Source organism: Triturus cristatus, chromosome 3_1 (genome assembly GCF_964204655.1).
Source record: "Triturus cristatus chromosome 3_1, aTriCri1.1, whole genome shotgun sequence".
NCBI lineage: Eukaryota > Metazoa > Chordata > Amphibia > Caudata > Salamandridae > Triturus > Triturus cristatus.
In genome coordinates this window covers 760,378,324-760,394,985 of record NC_140583.1, presented here as the reverse complement: position 1 = coordinate 760,394,985, position 16,662 = coordinate 760,378,324, and the positions used below count along the sequence as shown (strand labels likewise).

The 16,662-nt window shown below is 46.8% G+C and overlaps 1 protein-coding gene across 1 annotated transcript in view; it reads right to left on the bottom strand.

Annotated features, from left to right (window-relative positions):
- SYT8 (synaptotagmin 8) overlaps positions 1 to 16,662 on the bottom strand; it is a 255,429-nt gene that overhangs the window by 221,301 nt on the left and 17,466 nt on the right. The gene's annotated exons all lie outside the window — the stretch shown is intronic.

Sequence of the window (16,662 nt, the reverse complement as noted above, 5' to 3'; positions counted from 1 at the left end):
AGGACACGAGGGAGGGAGGGGGGCTTCAGAGTCACTGGAAACTGTGGATTGAAAAACACAACAGTTTTCAAACTAACCAAGTTATAAGGCGCAGAAGACAGAGAGAGAGAGTGTGTGTGTGTTTTTGTCAGTGTGGGCATGTAAAATCCCAGGTGAAATCCGACCGACACCTCACCCGACTGAAAGCACCAGTACCCAACTATTTATTACAGAACACATTTTAGGGGGGTCTAACACCCCAAACCCAGAAGCCACGCCACTCACGGTTTACATATGTCAAATTAAGGTTAGCCAATGCGCCTCGTTACTGCAGCACCTAATGTTACCTCAACAGTGAGACACTTTGAGCTCGGCGGCCTATCCTCCCACACCCAATCCTTCAGGCCCCTGCTATTCCAGCGCTGGGACCCACTCCGCCCTGCGTAACGCACAGCAATCCTGGCTTGCACCATTCTCTGTTACCCTAGTACTGAGACACTGCAGTGCTGCCATGCCACCTACCTCCGCAGCCCGATGGTAACCCTCCCCTTTAGTATTTTTCATGCTCTGTGCCTGCTTCCTTGTGAGGTGGCTCCACTACAGGTTATTTGCCATCTGTTGGTCCCAAGCCGTCCTCAAATCACGCTATTTATTCTTCCATTTCACCTCAGAAGGCGCCGCAGTCCCGCCTCCATGTACAGCTGCTCTTAGTCTCGCTTTGTCATCCATCCTCACGGGTGGACATTTCAACAAGGCCTCAAAGTCATTTGTGCACAAACCGGCCCACCCCTCCAAGGTACACACGGATCCAGAGAGGTCAGTATCCGTGTAGGACACGTACAGGTGCAGGAGTGCTGGACTATTGCCCTACCCCTTGCAGCAGTGTCTTCCTCCTAGCCTAACCTAACCTAAACGAGCTATTCCATAACTTCTGGTGGCAGACTACCCTTCCAAATCTATGTGATTACTCTTCGTACGCCGCAACGGTGGACTTGTAAGAGCAGTTTCATCAGATATTGCTCCAGGGGTCCTATTGAACTTAATAAACTTGTAAGTCTACTTTGAAGTCTCAACCAAAACAACTGTAATTCGGAACATCTTTGATTAATCTTACATTGAAGACATGGTGGACTGGAGGCAGGAACCAAAAAATGACTTTTAGAGGTGTATGATACACTCTGAATACAAAATAGTATGGCAGTAGGGTCCTAGGACCATAATATTCCTGGTAACCCTCTAATTTTTGTTTTTACTATCAGTGCCAGACCCAAGAATAAAGGAATAATGGGGTCTGACACCGATTCTTAATCTTTAACCCCCTGGCCAAATATCATCTCAGTAAGTGCTCCCTGAAATATTGGTTGAGCCCACCCTGACTTCTAGGCGTCGGGGTGTCCCAATGATGAAGCATGACACCACTAGGGTGTGTGAGGGAATATAATAACAAAAGGACTTGCCTCCTTCCCCACACTTAGGTGATGTTAGACACTTCAGATAGGGCATACCATCACTCTGTTTCATTCTAGTCAGCTACAGATATTGTTTACTGACTGGTCAACCACGGGAGTACTTATAGTGACTTAGTACAAAATAGTATAGCCAGTGTCTTCTATCATCACCAGTTCTGCTTATTCTAAATGAAGTGCTAAATGTTCCCATTTACTTTGTATTATCATCCTCAAAACTGTTCCAAAGGCTAAAATATTGATTGTAAATCTCCCCTTGACAGAGTGTAATTTAATCAGTCTCATTTCTAATAGTTCCACTGTTGGCGTGGTTCAACCAGTTTTTTATTTGTACATATTGAAAAAAAGGTCCCCAATTGAGGAGACCTTAATTCATTCTGTAGTTCATGTGAGTTCATGTGCCCCCAAAGAAGATCTCCCAGAATCCTTATCCCTTTCTACTGCCATAGTTGACTACCAGCTATCAACGCTCTCAGAATTATTGGATTGTTCCATAAAGATGTAAGTTTATCATATCAGTCAAACAAGTAATATTCTGGCAATTTGTCAAAAGATTTTTACAAAGTTAATAAGCACAAAAAACTAGAATGATCATATTTAAAATCAAATCCATGCCAGAGATTTGTAACAACCATTTCCTTAACTATACAATTATCTGTATTGCCGACCCACTCCAAACTGATTAACCTGCATATATAGCTCAAAGAGGCGGCTAAAATATTTTTTCTCCATGACTGGGAACTCCAAATCTCCATGGAATAGAATACATATACGTTTTTTTTCTACTTGCATGTCTTTTTCCTGTTGTTCATTTAAACCTAATTATATCTGAATTAATAATGTTAAAAATATATTCGAAGGGATGCATGGAACAGTCTGAAAAACACAAGCGTTTGCCATTTTTACTAAGTTACTCATACCAACCAAGTAGTTTATTCCTCATTTTTAATTGATGTCTTATTAGTGTGACTAACAGTACGTAATCCAAATCATACACTTTGTCAATGCTTGAATTTACACAAATACTCAAGAACAGTTGTTTCAACCTGAGAAAAACGAGGCACAGGACTGGCAGAATCACAATTGAAACCTATGGCCTTTCTGCGTACACACTGATCTCTGTAATGTGCTAACTAGCCAAGTAACTTTGCTACCCGTGGGTATTGTTTGGTATTTAGCAACTACAGAAAGGTAAAATGCTGAGCAGACTCAGGCCAGTGGGAATTTGTGACTTGCTGATGTTTCTACCTCTCAGCAACTGGTGCAGATTTTGATAAGAAAATATTGGGCAGGTCCTACCGGATGGTAAGGCCTAGCCTCAGATAGTATCGCTCCAGCCCAATGTGTAAGGGAGGAAATTTTGAAAGGGAGTGGAATGTCCATGGACAAAAGGATGGTTAGAAAACCAGAGGGCACTTGTACTCTGGCGCATGCTGGGGTTGGGAATCATGGAACTCTACTACTAGCAATTTACCAGGCCCTAGAGGGAACCCTGACTGCAGGCATATATTATGAGTTTGATACCACTGTGGGTGCTTGTAGATAGACTGTTCTGCTGTCCACACTCCCGGTACACTCAAGGCTCACAAGGACAGCAGCATCTCTCCCTTCTTGCTAGGTCAGATTTGATGTCGATATCCATCAACCATGCCATGCACTTGGGGGCGATTGGTTACAGCATTCATTCAGATGGCTTTTTTTTTTAATATCTCGCAACACTAGGTATATCCTGGTGGTGAAGGACGGTAATACAAGGAAAATGACGCGCACAACTCGAGAAAGCTTCATGGTGTGGGTTTCATTAGTTTCTTTTATTTTTTTTTAAACAAACTCCCACTTAGGAGTTGATTTTCAGAAAATAAAAAGTTTAGAAAAGTTTGAGGGCCGGCCATCATCTTTGATGGGGCTATACATCAAAATTTTCTTGCACTGATAGTAATCTCTCAATGTATAGATATCTTCTGCGGGCCGGCGAACATCTCTAAACTTGCCGGGCTCAATAAAGGAAGAGTGGAAGATGTACAGTCCTTCTCCACCATTATATGACATTACAACGCAAACAATTACAATGCATGCTTTAACAACGTGGTTTTTACATCACAACTACCATTACATTGCATGCCATTACAACGCATTTTTAAAAACTACCATTAAAACGCATTCCATTACAACGCATACCATTACAACACATACTACATTTAGTGCAACAGAAGGGTAAGAGTTGGATAGTATAGGGGTAGAAATGTATATTCCCACTCCAGTGAGTGCATGAGTAGGGAAATTCTTGGATAGCGTAGGGGCAAAAATTATTATTCCCACTCCAGTGAGTGCAAGAGTAGGGAAAGTGTTGGATAGCGTAGGGGTAAAAAATATTATTCCCACTCCAGTGAGTGCAGCAGTAGGGAAAGTGTTGGATAGCGTAGGGGTAAAAATTACTATTCCTAACTACCCCAAAACCCATACCCACCTTAAAACTTAAACATCTTCATTACTTACGTTATGATGCATTGTAATGGCATGCGTTGTAATGGTATGCATTGTAATGGCATGCGTTGTAGTGACATGTGTTGTAATGGCATGCACTGTAATGGTAGCTGCTTTGTAACAGTTGCGTTGTAAAAGCAGTTCGATGTAATGACTGCGTTGTAATGGATCTTTCCCTCCTCCACCCAGTTTGCCTTTACTCCATCTGCTAAACCCTGAATCAGACCCTCTGTCTAGTGTGGCACAGTGGTTGAAAAAATGTGGTTTCAGAAGTGATGGTGGGGTGAGAGAGCAGGCAATGTTACTCTGAACCACTGCCTGCTCTCCTCAATGACGTGATGTGTAAGAGGGAGGTGTCCCACATCTTCCCCTTTGTGAATCATTTACCACCCGCCTGAGGGTCAGTGACTCGTCCATTGTTTGCAACCGCAACTGCAGTCAAAATCCAAGCACACCTCCTTTCCAAAAAGCAGCTAGGAGGGGGGTGCCCTTTTCACGCCACCTCTTATTTGTGATCCAGAAAGGACAGCAAATGCTTTTTAGTGATAGGAAAATAATTTTCCGATTTGTAAAAGGGCTTTTGTGCATTAAGAAAAGACACTTTGGAGTCGAAAACCCAATAATATAGAGAATCATATGCTTTGTGGGGATTTGTACATCTTGGCCTAAATGTGGTTCAGCCAGTGACTGGTCCAGCCCCATTGTCCCGCTCCTGCCAGTTTCATTTGTTTGTGGACTCAACAGTATCTCCCGTGCCTCCTCGAGTGCTCTTATAGCCCCGTCGTGGGCACCATATGTGCTGTGTTGCACCTGGATTTATATAGCATTATTGTCTCCAAAGAGACTTCGAAACACTTCACATACACATGAGGTGATGAGAATGAACCTCATTCCTGGGCCAGTATGTGCTTGGATAATGCTTTCAGAGAGGAGCAGCTCTTCTCTATTGCCTTACAGTCGCCTGGTTCTTATTTTGTAAAAAAAAAAAAAAATATGAAAAAGAAAAGAAAAATAAGTCGATGGTTCCTACGTTTTCCTTGGGCGCCCACCACCGGAGATGCCATATTTTCAGGGTTGCCGAATGCCTAATAAGAAGGCTGCCGAGCCTTGATTGCTCGTCCAGCCTCTTGGTTCCACCACCCCAAAATTCCTGTCTGTTTAACTCAGTCTTGCAGATTCTTTCCCCATCTGTTTCCTCCCTTTGTTGCCGTCTTCCTATCGTCCTCTTCTTCTTTCTTTTTCTCTTTTCTGCATTTCTCTCTATTGCTCAGGGTAAAAGTCTGATGATGAAAAGTAAGACCCGATCCCCAAATACGAATGCTGGTGGCCACCAGGGCAAACCAAGAACGGAGGGGGTGCCTTCACGCGGCCGCAGCCCGCAACATTCTCAGACCAGGTTTTTAGTGTAGGGTTCATCGGCAATCGCCCTAGCATTGATGCACCAGCAATGCGTTGGACCAATCTAAACCGCAATCTATAGAGACTGCCTGCTTTTAGTGAGGGCACCCAACCCGTCCCAGCCACAGAGGAATCTTGGCCAAGCTACGCAGCTCTGTGGCTAAGACAGTACTGGGCTAAGATGTTTTAGTTGGCTTAGAAAATATGGAGACATTCCTGCCTTTGTTGCCTGGGGGGATTGGCCCACACATAATATGGCAGGCTCGACTCAAGTCTGCTGCAAATGAAAGACACATTATACAACAAACTACAGAAATTATGCAGCACAGTCTACGATTAAACTCTAATTTAGGTAAAAGGTCTGTGGCACAGTCACTGCTATTTCGGCACGACAACTCACCTCGATACAACACACCTTGATAGGAAAGGGAAAGCAATGCTGCTGAAAATACAGAGTTTCTTCAGGAAAAAAAATAACACATTCAGCAGATCCTGTTCTAAATGATATTTACTGACATGTAATGATTTGTTTTCAAGGAAGCGGGGGCCATTATGTTAGTGATGCTGCCCTTCCTACATGCCAGAGTAGCATACTGTGAGCAAGGTAGCTCTGACAGCAAGAGTCACGTTTCTTGGCAACACTATTCGTGTGTCTTGCCTTAATGCAGCAGTCATTAGCTTGTAAGAGGACACATAGGCTTTTCTAAGAGTCTGGCATGGCACTGCACCTCGTGTGCAGCTTCATTTTTAGAACTGTTGAGCCATTCAAGCTAGGAAGAAATCATTTGTTGTTATAAACTGCAAATCAAGCAGTAGATAGTGAATTATGTGGCGCGTGCAGGAAATCTATATCTACAGAAACCTGCAGTAGTCAAGAAATCACATCATTCCAGTGGTGCCGAGAAGAACTGGGCTCCTCTACGTTCTCAAATTTGGAAAGGTCATCGTGCCTGGAAGCCTGCTGAGCGAAGGAGACAGTGGTGACGTCAGACATAGCAGAGGGTGAGACAATCTGATTTCAGCATAGGATGCGTTTACTTCCAGCCTTCGTGTTTTTAGGCATTCAACCTCTCACACATTTACACAAAGTGTATACCTTTCAAAACCCCATAGTTGGACACCTTTTTTTGAATTTCGAGCCATTGCAAGAGCGTGATTGAATCAAAACTCAGCGAGCTATAGAGGGAGAGAGACAGAGAGAGAGAGAGAGAGAGAGAGAGAGAGAGAGAGAGAGGGAGAAGCAGAGAGGTAAGGAGCCCTTTCAAGCATTTCCTCCAGCCTTGGGGAGGTGGGAACGTTGGTCATTATCCATGTTTTCTCCTTGCGGCTCTCGGGGCTTGACTACTGTTGCTTACACAAAATATCAGTGGCCCCCTTAGTTTCCCTGACTTGCCAGTAGTAGCTGTGGTTCAGCAGTTACATCTGAAGTCCCTTGTATGTAGTTCACAAATAATGAAGACGAATGTCCAGCCAGATGTATGTCTTTGATAAGGGATGTTTCTTTAATGTTACTGTATAGAAGTTAATACACAGCACCTAATACCTAATAATACCAGTTAATACCTAACACTTCTGGTTGAGGACATTCATGGTGCTAAGGTGGTGCTGCACTGATGCGGCGGTGGTGTTGCGCTGATGCTGAGGTGGTGCAGTGCTGATGCTGAGATGGTCCTGCACTGGTACTGAGTGATACTGAGGTGATGCTGAGGTGGTGATGTGGCTGTGCATAGGTGGTGCTCAGGTGGTGCTGAGTGATACTGAGGTGGTGCTGAGTGATGCTTAGATGGTGCTCAGGTGTTCAGGTGGTGCTGAGTGATGCTGAGTTGGTGCTGCGCTGGTGCTGAGGTGATGCTGCACTGGTGCTGAGGTGGTGCTGCGGTGGTGCTGCATTTGTGCTGAGGTGGTGCTGCGCTGATGCTGTGGTGGGGCTGTGTGGGTGCTGAGTTGGTTGTGCGCTGGTGGTGCATTAATGCGGTGGTCGTGGTGTGCTGATGCAGTGATGTGGTAGTGCTGAGTGATGCTGAGTTATGTTGTGGTGGCACTGAGTGATGCTTTGCTGGTGTGGTGGTGCTGTGCTGGTGCTCATGTGGTGCCTAGGTGGTGATGAGTGATGCTGTGTTGGTGCTGTGCTGAGGTGATGCTGAGGTGGTGCTGTGCTGATGCTGAAGTGGGGCTGCGTTGGTGCTGAGGATATGCTGTGCTGGTGCTGAGGGATGCTGTGGTAGTGCTGAGTCATGGTGTGATGGTGCTGATTCATGCTGAAGTGGTGGTGCTGTGCTGGTGCTTAAGAGGTGCTAAGCTGGCGCTCACTGTTGTGGGTCCCCAAAAGGGGAGTGGCCAAAGAATCATAACTAGGAATCCTTTCAAAGAGGTATGGTCTATCTATGCAATTAAAGGTGTGACTTAAAACATGTAAACTAAAATCCCGTGTTTTACACAGCATGACACCACGTCAGTATTTTGGTGGCTCTCTGTGAGTTTTCTGTTATTGTATACAGACAGCCAATAATATACTTAAAACAGGCCAGACCTATTGTCTTTCTCAATGCTAGTTAGATACAACATATAAATTAATAACAATAATGATTTTTGTTGTGAATAATTAACATTGAAAATGTTTAAATTCTGAAAGTATAAGACTTTGAATTAAACACTAGTAAGGATTGTAGAAGGGGCAGTGGCCTTCTGAATGCCCAAGACCTTCTTTTTCACTTTTCACCCAACTTTCTCCTGCAGTTTATCACACTTTTCACAATTTACCACCTTTTCTTCCACATCTTTCAGAAATCCACCCTCTGCATATCTGACACTTTCCTAAAAAAACAATTGGCACGTATGCGACCATCGATTTGCAGCTGCCAACAACTAGATGAGGATGTAGACTGCACACATTATGATCCACTAACAAGCACTGTAAAACAAATTGCACCTCCTTCTGTGGTGTGGTGATTTAGCAGCGACAGCCTTTCAGGTTCGGGCTGCGACAGCGCTCACTTGGCATTCAATTGTAAAATTTGGCATCTTTTAAAGTTATTTTATCTGTGTGATGATGTGTACATTGATCTATGTCTAATACTATCTGTTTTAAAGCTTGAGCGTTTTAATCATTTTATGTGGTTTTAAACCTCATTTACCTTTCCGGCAGCCAGAGCACGTCTCCCGGCCTTTCTGTCCTGGTGTGCGTAGCCCGTCCGTGCGAGCGGGCCCGCCTCCATCTTTTAGGAAGAGGTTAGCGGACTAGCACGATCCTCCCGGCCACCATAAAACGAACGCTGGCGCGAACGCGCAGCGTGTGGTGATTTAGCAGCGACAGCCGTTCAGGTTCGGGCTGCGACAGCGCTCACTTGGCATTCAATTGTAAAATTTGGCATCTTTTAAAGTTATTTTATCTGTGTGATGATGTGTACATTGATCTATGTCTAATACTATCTGTTTTAAAGCTTGAGCGTTTTAATCATTTTATGTGGTTTTAAACCTCATTTACCTTTCCGGCCGCCGGAGCACGTCTCCCGGCCTTTCTGTCCTGGTGTGCGTAGCCCGTCCGTGCGAGCGGGCCCGCCTCCATCTTTTAGGAAGAGGTTAGCGGACTAGCGCGATCCTCCCGGCCACCATAAAACGAACGCTGGCGCGAACGCGCAGCGTGTGGTGATTTAGCAGCGACAGCCGTTCAGGTTCGGGCTGCAACAGCGCTCACTTGGCATTCAATTGTAAAATTTGGCATCTTTTAAAGTTATTTTATCTGTGTGATGATGTGTACATTGATCTATGTCTAATACTATCTGTTTTAAAGCTTGAGCGTTTTAATCATTTTATGTGGTTTTAAACCTCATTTACCTTTCCGGCAGCCGGAGCACGTCTCCCGGCCTTTCTGTCCTGGTGTGCGTAGCCCGTCCGTGCGAGCGGGCCCGCCTCCATCTTTTAGGAAGAGGTTAGCGGACTAGCGCGATCCTCCCGGCCACCATAAAACGAACGCTGGCGCGAACGCGCAGCGTGTGGTGATTTAGCAGCGACAGCCGTTCAGGTTCGGGCTGCGACAGCGCTCACTTGGCATTCAATTGTAAAATGTGGCATCTTTTAAAGTTATTTTATCTGTGTGATGATGTGTACATTGATCTATGTCTAATACTATCTGTTTTAAAGCTTGAGCGTTTTAATCATTTTATGTGGTTTTAAACCTCATTTACTTTTCCGGCCGCCGGAGCACGTCTCCCGGCCTTTCTGTCCTGGTGTGCGTAGCCCGTCCGTGCGAGCGGGCCCGCCTCCATCTTTTAGGAAGAGGTTAGCGGACTAGCGCGATCCTCCCGGCCACCATAAAACGAACGCTGGCGCGAACGCGCAGCGTGTGGTGATTTAGCAGCGATAGCCGTTCAGGTTCGGGCTGCGACAGCGCTCACTTGGCATTCAATTGTAAAATTTGGCATCTTTTAAAGTTATTTTATCTGTGTGATGATGTGTACATTGATCTATGTCTAATACTATCTGTTTTAAAGCTTGAGTGTTTTAATCATTTTATGTGGTTTTAAACCTCATTTACCTTTCCGGCAGCCAGAGCACGTCTCCCGGCCTTTCTGTCCTGGTGTGCGTAGCCCGTCCGTGCGAGCGGGCCCGCCTCCATCTTTTAGGAAGAGGTTAGCGGACTAGCGCGATCATCCCGGCCACCATAAAACGAACGCTGGCGCGAACGCGCAGCGTGTGGTGATTTAGTAGCGACAGCCGTTCAGGTTCGGGCTGCGACAGCGCTCACTTGGCATTCAATTGTAAAATTTGGCATCTTTTAAAGTTATTTTATCTGTGTGATGATGTGTACATTGATCTATGTCTAATACTATCTGTTTTAAAGCTTGAGCGTTTTAATCATTTTATGTGGTTTTAAACCTCATTTACCTTTCCAGCAGCCGGAGCACGTCTCCCGGCCTTTCTGTCCTGGTGTGCGTAGCCCGTCCGTGCGAGCGGGCCCGCCTCCATCTTTTAGGAAGAGGTTAGCGGACTAGCGCGATCCTCCCGGCCACCATAAAACGAACGCTGGTGCGAACGCGCAGCGTGTGGTGATTTAGCAGCGAAAGCCGTTCAGGTTCGGGCTGCGACAGCGCTCACTTGGCATTCAATTGTAAAATTTGGCATCTTTTAAAGTTATTTTATCTGTGTGATGATGTGTACATTGATCTATGTCTAATACTATCTGTTTTAAAGCTTGAGCGTTTTAATCATTTTATGTGGTTTTAAACCTCATTTACCTTTCCGGCAGCCGGAGCACGTCTCCCGGCCTTTCTGTCCTGGTGTGCGTAGCCCGTCCGTGCGAGCGGGCCCGCCTCCATCTTTTAGGAAGAGGTTAGCGGACTAGCGCGATCCTCCCGGCCACCATAAAACGAACGCTGGCGCGAACGCGCAGCGTGTGGTGGTTTAGCAGCGACAGCCGTTCAGGTTCGGGCTGCGACAGCGCTCACTTGGCATTCAATTGTAAAATTTGGCATCTTTTAAAGTTATTTTATCTGTGTGATGATGTGTACATTGATCTATGTCTAATACTATCTGTTTTAAAGCTTGAGCGTTTTAATCATTTTATGTGGTTTTAAACCTCATTTACCTTTCCGGCAGCCGGAGCACGTCTCCCGGCCTTTCTGTCCTGGTGTGCGTAGCCCGTCCGTGCGAGCGGGCCCGCCTCCATCTTTTAGGAAGAGGTTAGCGGACTAGCGCGATCCTCCCGGCCACCACAAAACGAACGCTGGCGCGAACGCGCAGCGTGTGGTGATTTAGCAGCGACAGCCGTTCAGGTTCGGGCTGCGACAGCGCTCACTTGGCATTCAATTGTAAAATTTGGCATCTTTTAAAATTATTTTATCTGTGTGATGATGTGTACATTGATCTATGTCTAATACTATCTGTTTTAAAGCTTGAGCGTTTTAATCATTTTATGTGGTTTTAAACCTCATTTACCTTTCCGGCCGCCGGAGCACGTCTCCCGGCCTTTCTGTCCTGGTGTGCGTAGCCCGTCCGTGCGAGCGGGCCCGCCTCCATCTTTTAGGAAGAGGTTAGCGGACTAGCGCGATCCTCCCGGCCACCATAAAACGAACGCTGGCGCGAACGCGCAGCGTGTGGTGATTTAGCAGCGACAGCCGTTCAGGTTCGGGCTGCGACAGCGCTCACTTGGCATTCAATTGTAAAATTTGGCATCTTTTAAAGTTATTTTATCTGTGTGATGATGTGTACATTGATCTATGTCTAATACTATCTGTTTTAAAGCTTGAGCGTTTTAATCATTTTATGTGGTTTTAAACCTCATTTACCTTTCCGGCAGCCAGAGCACGTCTCCCGGCCTTTCTGTCCTGGTGTGCGTAGCCCGTCCGTGCGAGCGGGCCCGCCTCCATCTTTTAGGAAGAGGTTAGCGGACTAGCACGATCCTCCCGGCCACCATAAAACGAACGCTGGCGCGAACGCGCAGCGTGTGGTGATTTAGCAGCGACAGCCGTTCAGGTTCGGGCTGCGACAGCGCTCACTTGGCATTCAATTGTAAAATTTGGCATCTTTTAAAGTTATTTTATCTGTGTGATGATGTGTACATTGATCTATGTCTAATACTATCTGTTTTAAAGCTTGAGCGTTTTAATCATTTTATGTGGTTTTAAACCTCATTTACCTTTCCGGCAGCCGGAGCACGTCTCCCGGCCTTTCTGTCCTGGTGTGCGTAGCCCGTCCGTGCGAGCGGGCCCGCCTCCATCTTTTAGGAAGAGGTTAGCGGACTAGCGCGATCCTCCCGGCCACCATAAAACGAACGCTGGCGCGAACGCGCAGCGTGTGGTGATTTAGCAGCGAAAGCCGTTCAGGTTCGGGCTGCGACAGCGCTCACTTGGCATTCAATTGTAAAATTTGGCATCTTTTAAAGTTATTTTATCTGTGTGATGATGTGTACATTGATCTATGTCTAATACTATCTGTTTTAAAGCTTGAGCGTTTTAATCATTTTATGTGGTTTTAAACCTCATTTACCTTTCCGGCAGCCGGAGCACGTCTCCCGGCCTTTCTGTCCTGGTGTGCGTAGCCCGTCCGTGCGAGCGGGCCCGCCTCCATCTTTTAGGAAGAGGTTAGCGGACTAGCGCGATCCTCCCGGCCACCATAAAACGAACGCTGGCGCGAACGCGCCGAAGGCGCGCCGAAGGCGCGCCAAAGGCAAGCCCGTCTGCGCCCGTCCGCGCCAGGAGCGTGCCAGTGGCAGGGCTCTCCCCCCCTTACCTCCCTCCCTGGTTCCCTACGATACTCTCGCTCCAGCCTACTAGCCCTACGGATGCAAGAAACAGCCCATTGTCTCCCTGTCTCAGATCCAGAAGACCTACTCAGTCACCTCTGCCCTGGATGTGGTTTTTCCGCTGCTAGTGAGGCGGGGAGTCGGAGAGTGGGATCCATGCATTCCTTTTGCACGGGGTGGAGGGTGGGACATTGTGTCGGCTCCGGTGACATTCAGAGGAGATCTGTCGGCCGGGATTCAGGTGGGAGCTTGTATGACCATTTGGTCTGTATCCTCCTGAACGCCCGCTCTGTGGTCAAACATAAACATGAACTTGAACTTTTATTGTCCGCCCACTCTCCGGATATGGCTTTTATCACGGAAACTTGGACCAACGCAGCCTCCTGCCCTGACTGGAACATCGCCATTCCACCTGGATATGCGTTACACTGTCTCGATAGAAAGCTGGGCAGGGGGGGGGGCTTAGCGATTATTTACAAAGAACATCTAAAGGTCCAGGTCAGGGCCATTGAAAATATGCACGCAGAAGCACTACATTTTAGCATATTTCTAAAAGACACTAACATCGCCCATGGGTTATTGGTGTATAGACCTCCCGGACCTAGGGCCCCATTTTTGGAGGCCCTTCAAACGCATCTAGAGTCCTGTGCTGAGTTCGAGGCCTATACGATCCTCGGGGACTTTAATCTCCATTTGGAGGCCACAAATAACTCAGACACTACGAGGTTTCTGGACTGCCTGGAGGCTTATGGACTACCTCAATTGGTGACAGCCCCAACTCATGATGGAGGCCACACCCTTGATGGTCTCTTTTCCAGCCACCCCGACCTGGTACATCTCAGGGTTGAATCCCTGCCATGGACCGATCATAGGGCAGTGTTTTTCAAGATTGGGCTAAAATTAAGGGTAGGAAGCAGTCCCCACATACCCAACAAGATCCTCTATAGGAGATGGAATAGGGTAGCCCGAGAGTCCCTGATGGAAGCTCTGGGTAGCCCCCCTCCCATCTCGGAGGATAATAATGACACAGCCGTTGTTCAGCTCACCAACTGGATTGGGGATGCTATTAACCAGGTTGCTCCCCTCCAGTCAGCTACCCAGAACAGGCGTCCTCCGGGTGCCCCCTGGTATGGTCCGGAGTTGAAAGCCCTGAAGGTAGAATGTAGACGGTGGGAACGACTTTGGAGAACCGACTATAATAGGGACCATAAGTTGGCATACAACCTGGCCCTGCACAACTACAAGCGGGCCATTTTGAAAGCCAAGCAGGACTACTTCTCCCGTAAAATCTTTGAGGCTGGGAATTCATTTAAAGAATTGTTTAAAACTGTAGTCTTTCTGTCAAGTCCGCAGCAGACTAACCAGTTTAGTCCGGACCAGTCCTTCTGTGACCAACTAGCTACCTTTTTTCACACTAAGGTAGCCACTATCTACAATGATTTAGTAAACACCTCGGGACCCCCCACCTTGGATCTTCAGCAGGCGATGCCTACATGTACACTGACTAATTTTGATCCTCTAAGGAGGTCCTAGCACTATTAGGCTCCATAAAGTCCGGGGCCGCTTCTGATCCATGTCCTCCTCATATCATCCACCTAATAGCGGAAAGGATTGGCCCAAGTCTTACGACCCTAATCAATCAGATTCTAGCAGTAGGTACCTATCCAGTCACCTGGAAATCAGCATGTGTCAAACCCCTTCTTAAGAAGGCCTCCCTGGACCCCACAGAACCCAAAAATTATCGCCCCATCTCTGGCCTCCCTTTGATGGCCAAAGTCATTGAGAAGGCCATTAACCAAAGTCTGATGGGTTACCTGGACACTAACGCCCTGCTTGACAGCTCCCAGCACGGCTTCCGGCCTAGGCACTCCACAGAGTCTGCCCTAATTACGGCAGCCGAAGGAATTCGGACGACAGTAGACGAAGGAGGACGAGCTATTCTCGTCCTCCTGGACTTGTCTGCTGCGTTCGATACTGTGAACCATCTGGTGCTGATTCAGCGCCTCAGGGAGGTCGGGATTGCAGGGCGAGCCTTGACTCTGCTTTCTTCTTTTTTGGAAGACAGAAAGCAATGCTTAAATTGGGCCGGTTTACACTCTGACAGTTTTGCCCTGCCTTGCGGTGTCCCCCGAGGCTCGGCTCTTTCTCCGACCCTTTTTAATATTTACGTTAGACCTCTGGCTAATTTGGTCAGGAAGCATGGCTTCATGCTGGTATCCTATGCTGATGATTCTCAGCTTGTGATATCAGCTGTTGAGGATCCTGACCGAATAGCAGCCAAATTCCACGCCTGTCTCTCTGATGTGATGAAGTGGATGCACCTGAGTTTTCTGAAAATAAATACGGAGAAGACAGAAGTGATGGAATTTGGGAAAGGCCCCTCAGTCTGGAGTTCTCTTTGGTGGCCATCGGCGGCAGGGAAATGCCCCCTCCCGGTCACCAAGGTCAGGAATCTGGGGGTGATGTTTGACCAAAAGCTAAACATGTCAGCTCAGGTCAACAGCTTAACGTCCTCCTGTTTCTTTTTGCTAAAAACCTTGCGGAAGATCCTTCCCTATATACCACTGTCGCTAAAAAAAACAGTGATGGCTGCACTTTTCATGTCCAGATTGGACTATTGCAACGCCATGTTTCTGGGCATTGACAAGTTTCAGGTCAGAAAGCTTCAATCTCTGCAGAATGCCGCGGTTCGGGTAATTCTCAATTTACCCAGGGGTTGTTCCACCTCAGTGGGTAGGAACTCCCTACACTGGCTACCGGTTCAACAAAGAATTGAATTTAAAGCACTCTGTCTGGTGCATCGGGCCCGTTTCGGCGGGGGCGCGAATGATGGGACTAACAGGTTTCTACCTTACATTCCGTCCCGTGCCTTGCGGTCGGCCAATCTTGGCCTTATTTGTATTCCCAGACACAAACTTGCTAGATGGGGCGGCCGCTCTTTCGCCATTTGTGCAGCCAGACTGTGGAACCAACTGCCTGTGGAGCAGCGACTCCAACCGGGCTATGCCCTCTTCAGAAAAATGCTCAAATACCGCCTATTCCAGGCTCAACCTTAGCTCACTTTCCTGCTAATCACACACACCACAGCGCCAAGACACCTTCTGGTATACGAGCGCTTTACAAGCCTTTTTATACTATACTTATACTTCTGCCTCAACTTTTTGTTTTCAAGCGTTAACTGTCACAAACACCCAATTGCAACCTGAACTCATTCAAACACATGGACGCTACTTATTTCAAAGTATTCATAAGTCTCCAGTGCTCCACAAACAAAAAATAAAGAAACATAATATCTTGAAAAAATAAATTCTTAGGGATGCAAGTTGAAGTAAACCAAGTGCAATGTAAACATGGGGAGGTGGGGGAAAGATGGCGGGTGATCCAGCAATGAGAGACCAGCTTCTTCCACCTGCCTTCATGAGGGTGAGCTGGCCGCCGATCAAGGAGCTGCCTGGTTGTTACACAGTCACTCGGTAATATTTATTTATTTATTTATTTATTTATTTATTTTAGGAGTTTTCTATAGCGCTAGCTGGACCCGAGGGTATCAGAGCGCTTCACAGCATGTACAATTATAGGCAAATAAACAGTACAGCTCGTTTGGTAGAACATGAGGGTTCGAACCGGGTAACGATGGAACAAAGGAGCGAACGGGTAAAGGGGTGTGGGGGGTGCAGGTCAAACAAGACGAGCACCCGAGCGGATTCCCTGTTCCAGCAGGGCGGGTGTCTAAAAAGTTTTCTTGATTGTAATAAGGTTCAGAGACTACTGATAGGTGGTCTCACTCATTTGGCAGCTTTGTTCCTGGAGTTGCCGATATTATACAGCACTTACCCACTGCCCCCAGCGGACTATAAGGCCTATGGTCTCTGGCGAATGAAATTGAAGGTCAGTGCACATGCCGATGAAGTGGCAATATTTTCTGATGAACCACAAACTGCTATGAACCATATAGAGAGGAGGATGAGAACATTTGGTCGGTTTCTGGTTATAAATTGAACATAGCTAAGACTCAGCTGTTGTACTATGAACTGGTCACACCAATGCCGGGGGTAGTAACTACTGCGTCTTTTCTGTGAGTCAAATTAGTGTTAA